Here is a 9,349-nt window from a genome sequence, read left to right as displayed (position 1 = left end):
CTATTTTAGTTTGTATCTCAAAACACTCCCCTTTCATCGATGATGGACAAAAGGTTGCAAGCTTTGGGGAGGTCCACGGTGGACAAATACAACAAATAACTTTTAGATATTTTATAATTTTTAATAGGTGTTGTAGTGTTAACCATGGCTAGTGTGCAAATGAAAAAAAGTGATTTTATATTTTTTTTATCTTATATTTTTATAATATTTTAAAATTTTATTAAATTTTAATTACTCTCTATATTTTAATATTGTTCAAAAAAATTTTTTTACAATATTTACTTTTTTGCAATTTATATAATTTTTAATTTATATAATTTTCAATTTTTATTTTATTTATAATAATTTTATATTTTGTGCACTTTTCTATATTTTCAATAATTTTTTTTGTAATTTTTAAAATAATTTTATATATTTTTGATAATATTTTATAATGATTATTATTGTTAAAAAATCAATTTTTACCATGTGGCACAATTCTACCATGCAATGCGGTGAAAATAACACAAAAAGGTAATTATTACCATTTAACAATTAACCGTTAACTTTAATTAATTGAAATTTTAACATTTTTAGTAAATTTAAAATAATATATTTTAGTATGGATGTATCATATGATTAACTATTAATATAGAAATTTATAGATTTTGAATGCATCAAATAAAAAAAAACTAATACATAATATAAAATTGTTTGAATCAATAAATTGATTTAATTTAATTCTCAAATCCTTCTATAATTTTAAAAAGAAAAAAGCTTGTACAAACTTATGGTTGGTGGATTTGGAATCGAACTGTGGATGGTTTCCATGCGGATAAGAAAAACATTGGACATTCCTTGTAACCTAAAATCAAACACTCTTCATCCTCCCCCATTATTTCTGAGGAACTATAATCCCCAAAAATACCTATGGAATTGGAGTAAAACCAGCCATTGAAAAGAGACGTTGCCATTCACTCCAAGTTTGGCATTCCCACCAATACTCATCATCCAAATAAATGCCTGAGTATTGTCCGAGAGGCTATGATTAGAATAAAAGTCTACCCCTCGGATTTATCAGCTCCTTCAATCCTATCAACTCTCTCTCCATCTTAGCAACTAGTTATCAAGTTTAAACCACCAAAATTTCATCATCTCTACTTCTTTTCATATCTAGTTCACATTCATCCACTTCTACCAAACTATTGGCAAAAATCACTGTCAACTCATCCTCCAACTTTACATGTTTTTTCAGAAATGGAAATGGTGCAAGTATGTAATAGAGGATCGCCGGAGAAGGTCGGTAGTGTACGAAGAGCTAAACCCTCAAAATAGTTATTGTAATACGGGATGGAGAAATCAATGAGGTGCAATCGCCTGTTTCCGATAAAAGCATCATCGATAACCTTTTTTTTTATGACGCCATTAATACGGTATAGGATTCACCGGGAAAGTGAAGTAGGAAGAAGGGGGATGCAGTCCGTAGGCTCGGCGAACCAGAGCCTCCGCAAAGTATTTCACCATTCTGCTTTCGTATAGGTAGGATATGTGATCAGCAAGAATCAAGATGTTCTGAAGGAACGCATCGGCGCTTTTCAGATCCCCATCTTCAATAGCTTTAGCGCTGGATAGTAACAAGCTCAAGGCGGTGTCAAAAAAGAAGAAGCCATGAAACAAGCTGAGATTCAACAGAGTTTGGGTAAAGCTGAAGAGAAATATGGTTGAAAAGTAAGTGAAAGCAGCAAGATATCATATGAAACGAAGTAATTGATTGATATGCATAGTATAATTCAGGAAAAGCAAAAGGAGTAGGAAACGCGCGTCACGCGGAATACTTACTGTTTCTACTTTTGCTTCCTACAAATTATCTGCCTGCAAATTATGTAATATCTCAAAAACCACAAGTCCATTTATTCACAATTTTTCTCAATTTTGATCTTCTTAATATTTCAAGTAATTACATAATACAATATCATATTATTATGATATCACATCAACTAAAATTAAAAAAAATTATCAAAATTCTAAAACTAAAGTAAACAAAAAAGATTAAGGATTAAATTAAAATATTTCAACTTTGGATTTTCTTCTTTTCCTGGAAATAATTTGACTTGCACTTAGATTTAATTATTTGTCAAATATATATACTATTTTGTTGTTACCAATTTTATAAAGAATAATAAGCTCTTACCAGGGATGGTAAAAGAAAAAAAAAATTCTAATCGCGCATTCATCCAAAACCAACTCCACTAGTGCCGGCCCAAATTAGCAAGTGGCGCTCCAGCCCAGCAGCCAGTTTAAATTTAAGTCTTGTTTGTAACTCCAGTTTGAAATCAATTAAAACTTGAAGTAAAATTTGTAACTTTTTTCTACTTGAAGTTTGATTCTTTGGTCTTTTGATTTTTGTTAAATATATGACCAATATTTGATAGTTTAGAATAATTGCTTTGCGAGTTAGATAATTAGTCGATCAATTGGTTTCTAATAATTGTGATAATTGTATGATAATTTGAGTAGTGTGGGTATGCAATCTAACTTTAATAAACCTCGATAGTGCATTTGTTGGTCAGAATTGGGTCTCTTTCGTTCTTTAAGGCTATTTATAAATTAAATTCTTAAGTGATTGTTATAGGATTGTTTGACAATAAGGAAAGTAATTAATGATAATTTTTTTTTGTTATCAAGAAGATAAGAAAATATTAAGTTAACTATAACTAATTTATTAAAAAACATTAATTTTTTTTTTTACATCAAACCTTTGATTCAAATTTACTTTGATTAGAAACTTCATCTCATTGATTTCCCCAAAATTTTAGTTATTGCTTTCTTTGTTTTTTTTCAAATCTTAATTTTAATTTTTAAATTTTTCTTTAAACAAAACCTCTTTTATTTTAATTATTTTAGTTGCAGGAATAAAATTTCTACTAATCTTTATAAATGCGATCCTACTTGTCATTTTCTACTATTCATTTTTTACAAGTATATTTTACTTTTGACAATTTCAACAACCATACAAGTTAAGTCTGGATGAAGCACAATCGGATTATTTTACTATTTTAAAAATTAAAATTTTAAAAATATGATTATATTAATATGTATAATTAAATTTAAATTTAAATAAAAATATTAATTTTATTATTAAAATTTTAATTCAAGCCAACTGGCATGATTACAATCAAACATGCTCAAGAAATTAATTCGCATAGTCTTAGATTATGTAATATAACATTGGAGATGGATTCGAATCCAATCATGAACATTTTTTCTCCTTGAGAACTCAATATAATGAGAAGCAGAATGGTAGAAATATCTGTAATCATAAAAAATAAAAAAAATAAAAAAAATTACACCTATTATTTTTATTTGTGATAAAGATTTAAAAAAAATTAGGTATTTTCAATTTAGGATTTTCCTACTATGATATTTGTTGGTAATTGAATGCAATTTTTTTTTATCACATTCACAAATACAATTTAAATTTCAAATAAATTTAAAAATTGAAGAGCTCACTTTAGGTACACTCCTTAACTTCTCAATTTTTAACCAAGCTAATGCTTTCTGTATTGATTTAGATCTTTCTATCAAAAAATTCTAATGATTGGATAATAATATATATATCTTTGATATAAATACTAACAATTTCAATTCAAAATACTAATATAGTCATGAAAGATAAAAATTCTTGCTATTATTTAAGAATTCAATGAAAAGTTATTGATTTATGTGTTGGACATCAATCCGTATGAACAACGAGAAAATAAAAGTAGAGAAAAACGAAAACAAACAATTTATGTGGAAAATTCTCACTAAAGATAAAAACCTACAAATAAGGAAGGTTTTAGCTTTTCACTAAAACAACAAACAAAGAGTACAATGATGGACAGTGTCCAAAACTCGAACACAAAGAGCAAACTCCAAATATCTCAAATACAAAAGCTCTCTGGAAAACTCTTTTCAAAACTCTTTAACAAATCTCACAAAGAGATATAAATGCAAATCTAATTCTCTGAATCTTAATCAAATCTAAACAGATTGGGAGAATAAATCTTGTTGAGAGTAAAAAAATGTGACTGTATTTGAGCAGAAATTGTTGTCTCGTCATGACATGGCCTACTTGCTCGTCACGACATAGCAACCTTGCTTGGGTACCAAGGACATCATGTCATCTCGACATCCACGACTTTCTCGTCCCGACATCGCGCGTCATTTTGCTCTCCTTCAGTTCCTCGTCTTAGGTGCCTGCAACATATTCGATAAATGTGAGGCACACCCTACAGTATGTATTTGAAAATCTATCATATTTTTTTTAAGCAATTTGAAGAAAAAATAATAACGAGTAACATATTATCATTAATTTATATCCAATTAGATTCATAGTAGATTATAAGATCGATGTATTACCAAAGTGTTCATCTATTTACCGGAACACCATTATGTCCAAACAATTATAAGAAGTATTGATTCGCATAACCAAATTGAACGTATGTACCGGAACTAGACTTTGTTGAAGATTTACTACAAAGAAAACCTTAGAAGAGTTACTAAAACTGGAAAGTTTAGTTGAGCAGCTGTTAAAATTCAATATATGCACCAGAACTTCGCCCTACACCATTTGTTGAATCAAAAGAGGCATGTCGCATGGATGGATATGAGAAGAAACCAAAGGAAGCGACCATCTGATCTGTAGTTGCACTGCTACTACACCAACCACCATAAGCATCCATGTTCATCAGCTCTGAGTAGTTAAATGGATCATCGAAAAGCTGCCACAAATCCTGCAAGAAAATCCACAATTTTCAATCAATATTACTCACAAAACCCACCTAAGATTCATCCATTTATAGAATATATATATATATCAAAAATTTCAAAATAAAAACCCAGAAAAGAAGTACATATATCAAGAAGATGAAATGAATGGAATATCGAATTCTGAAGACCCCAGTGATTCCCAGTCAAAAAATTAACTTACTCAAAATACTATGTAACGAATTTAGATAAGAAATTGCTGAAATTGGTAAAATTTTCCTTTAATTATTATATTCAAATGAAATTCCAAAAGAAAAAAAAATGTTTTTTAAACTGATATATGGAAGCTGAAGCTCCTCAAAATCTCTAAAAAAGAAGCCAGAAATCTAGAGGAAGAAAAAGAGTTACTATAAAAGGAAATCTGATTAACTGAACTAACGAGATTTCAAGTAGTGGAGGAGAAAATTGGAATTCTATTAGAAGAGTTACTTCAACTGGAAATTTTAGTTGAAAAGCTGTTATAATTTAAGGTTTTAGAATAGAAGTGATGTTTGAAAGGTTGTCTTTGCTTTCTTTGCATTTGAAAAACATGAGCAATCAATTAAATAAAAACGATTACGTTTGGATCATTTTTAAATATAAAAATTATTAATCAGGTTTTGTTCATCTTTTCTCTTTTAAGTATCTTTGATTCTTAGTAGTTAGAGAGGGAAAATTTTGTAGTTGTCTTTGTAAGGTCGATTGGTGGTTAGGTGAATTGTTGCTGTCATTGCTTGTACTTTATTGTCACTATTTTTATAATGACACTAAATTAATTAGATTGGGAAGTGGTTTGGATATCTGTCCGAAATAAAAGAGTTGAATTGGTTAACCCACAAACTGGTTGAACCAGGTTAAAATTGATTGAATCGGTGGTTAAACTTATTGAAACAAGTTTTTTTTAATATTTTTTTATTTATATGGTTTTTAATAAATTTTTCAATTGAATTGGTCAAACCAATCAAAATTAGTGTTGTGATTAGTTTAATCACTAGTCGAATTATAAAGACCTGGAGTCTAATAATTTTCCTATCTTTTCCCATTCTTTTTCTCTCTCTTATTTTTTATCCCTATTTTTTCGATAGTTGTAGACTGCTTTTATTTTGGTTGTCCTTCTAGATCACATGACTGGCTACGGAGAACTGGGTTCTTGGGGACGAATGCATTGGTTTGTTTATCGATGGCTATGATAGTTGTTGTATTGAATTTCTTTCATAAATAAAATTTCTCTTATATAAAAAAGCTCATGTAAAGTAATTCAATAATTAATTGAGGCTTAATTTGAAAATAACATTCAATTGATGTTAAATTTCGTAATAATGTGCAAAAAAGATCCCTTATAAGTTTAGATACTGAACCTATTATCAGTAAAACCACACGATTACTCGATTAAAGTCTTAATAGGTGAACCATCAATTAGCATGCATGTTAACCATTTCTACCATTAATTAGGATCGTAAATAAACAATGTGTTCGATGAACAATTTTGTTTTTGTTCATTATATTTGTTTATTAAGCTAAATAAATGAACATAGACAAGATTCTGAGGTTTGTCTATTAAACGAATTGAACACAAACAAAATTTGTTTATCTATGTTCGTTTAAAACTTGTTTAATAAATATGCTCATTAAAGCTTGAGAGTAAATATGCCTTAACATCTTATGAGAACAATATCCAAATAAAATCAAGATGTAAAGCCATTAATATATACATTATATATATATATATAAGAAATGAAGTATGAACCTGTTCGAACCATGGTCCTTGCTTCATCAATGTTGTTTCATCATCAAATTCGAAAGATGAGCTTTGAACTTGATCCGATCAATTATTGTCTAATAATGAATCATTACTTGAAATTTTGATTCTATTAACATAATCTCAAAATTTGAAATATTCAAATATATTTTTTATTATCTTTATCCTATGTTTTGAATTATTGTTTTATTTTATCTATATTTTAAATATAATTAACTTTTTTGTCTTAAAGGTGTCCATGGGCCGAGTAGGGCCAAGTTTAGGTTGGACCCTAACAGAAATTTAGGCCCATTAGGTTTAGCCTGAAAATGGGCCTAAAATTTTTCCAAGCCCGACGTAATACCCCGTAATTTGGGGTTAAAATTTTTGAGGTTGTGGTTAGGGTCATTGAATAGGTCAAACACTTGAGCAGATTTTCGGGTTTTAATGTCAGAATGAGCTTGCTGGTTCGGTGGTGGTGAGTGTGTTAGTTTACCTTTGAGTTTTGTGTTCGAGTCCTCATGTGTGTTGTGATGAATTAATTTATTTTGACTTTATTTTTAAATTTTTAAAGATTTACTTTTAAAATTTGAAAGAGGAGGTCTTTTCAATTTCACGTTCTTTTCCTGTAATACCCCTTACCCATGTCCGACACCGGAACAGGGTACAAGGCATTGCGGAATTAAACATCTCTTACAACCTTATGCAAAACAAAGTTACAAATCATGGCATCATTTTAGTGATTAAACACTCTTTATATAGACATATCCTTAACAGTAACATGTCCTCTTATAATTAATGCATCTACTTATGCAATACCAAGTCTAGATTCCTTATTTCACATTCATAAGACTTGTCATTTTCATGACCACTTTTACCATTATATTATGGTTACCAACTTATCCATTAAGCACTAATGTTCAATCATTATCACGCTGTGTGTATAACATGCAATTACTACATGGCTATGACCACCTCAATTGGTTATAGAGCATACATCCCATACACATGTCATATTACTAACCATGCATGGCAAACAAACATAGTCACATTATAAACATTAGACATGACATGAATAGCTAAGCTTACAAGCCATAATCAATATGAGCCACATCTCATGGCCATATTCATATAACTCAATATAAGCCAACACATTTGGCCAAATTAAAATAATACATGTCAGTCAACTAAATACCTATACATGTCACTCACTTGAAATTTCTAATATATGCTTCATTATTCAAAGGTAGCGACTTGATAGTGTGATGCTGCCTCCGACGATCTCCAACCCTGAGCTAACCTAAAAACACTAAAAGGAAAGAAATGAAGGGAGTAAGCTTTATAGCTTAGTAAGACCGTATGAAAATAATAAGCAATTTATCAACTTGCTTCTCATGGTAATACAACCCTATTTGCATTTTTACTCATGTTCTAGTCAAGCTGTTTTCTCGAGTCACAGTCACTAAATTATTTATATCTGGAGCTACGGAACTCCAAATTAAGTTTTTCTAATTTTCCCTGAAACTAGACTCACATATATTCTTACCATAAAATTTTCATAATTTTTGGTTCAGCCAATTAGTACAGTTTATTCTTTAAAGTTACCCCTTTTTTGTTGTCTAACAGTTCCGACCCCTCTTCACTAAAAATTAATTATCTCATAATAGAAGACTCGGATGATGTTCCCTTCTATTTCTGTTGAAAATAGACTCATTAAGAATTATAAGCATATAAATTATAACCCATAAATATTTTTTTACAATTTTCAATGATTTTCTCAAATCGGAACAGGGGATTTCGAAGTCATTCTGACTCTATCTCACAACAATTTAAATATTTCATAATATGAAACTCTTTTTCTTACACCGCTTCTTCTATGTGAAACTAGACTCATAGGGATTTAATTTAATATTTTATTCAGCCTCTAACTCAATTTTCAAAATTTTTGATGGATTTTTAAAGTCGGATTATGGCTGCTATCCAAAACTGTTTTAGTGTAAATTAATGATACTAAGTTTATCACACCATATTAATTCGTTTTCACCACATTGGTAAGGCTACATATTCATACATCATAAGTGTAGACCTATAATCACAAGGTCATCTCAAAATCATTCTCATAGGCATGAATTACCTATTTACATCTTCACCAAATGTGCATCATAAACTGAAATTATTTCTCATGAGCTTGGCATACATACTTGTGTTACTCAACATGCTCATATTCATTCCTTACTAATCATATAACATGAATTGAATTCACATCTCATCAATTTCATGTAAGTACCTGTACCACTCACAATATGGTCATAACCTTTCTCATTTAGCTTAAACCGTAACTCTCACCGTTGAACCATTCAGAAAGCTATCGGATATTCACTAAGCCTCAAATATAGGGTATAATGTCGATGCCATGTCCCAGACATGGTCTTACACTAACTCTCACATATCCGTGCCGATTCCATGTCCCAAACATGGTCTTACACTGACACATCTCGTAGCTGATGCATGTCCCAAACATGTCTTACATTGGCTTACATCTCGAGGCCGATGCATGTCCCAGACATGTCTTACACTAGGTCTCATCTCAATGCCGATGCCATGTCCCAGATATGGTCTTACACTGGCTCTCATAATATGGCCGATGCATGTCCAAGACATGTCTTACACTAGCACACAAATAACCCGAATGTCATGGCATGAACATCCGAATTGTTTCTTAAGGTTCAATGGGAATTCTACTATATCAATATTCATCATACATAATCATTTCCACAACCAAGCAATTCATGCTATATCAATTTAAACACATATAATAACAATGTAGTATTATTTACATACAAC

The sequence above is a fragment of the Gossypium hirsutum genome, chromosome A01, assembly GCF_007990345.1.
Source record: "Gossypium hirsutum isolate 1008001.06 chromosome A01, Gossypium_hirsutum_v2.1, whole genome shotgun sequence".
Lineage (NCBI taxonomy): Eukaryota > Viridiplantae > Streptophyta > Magnoliopsida > Malvales > Malvaceae > Gossypium > Gossypium hirsutum.
This window is presented reverse-complemented; position numbering follows the sequence as displayed.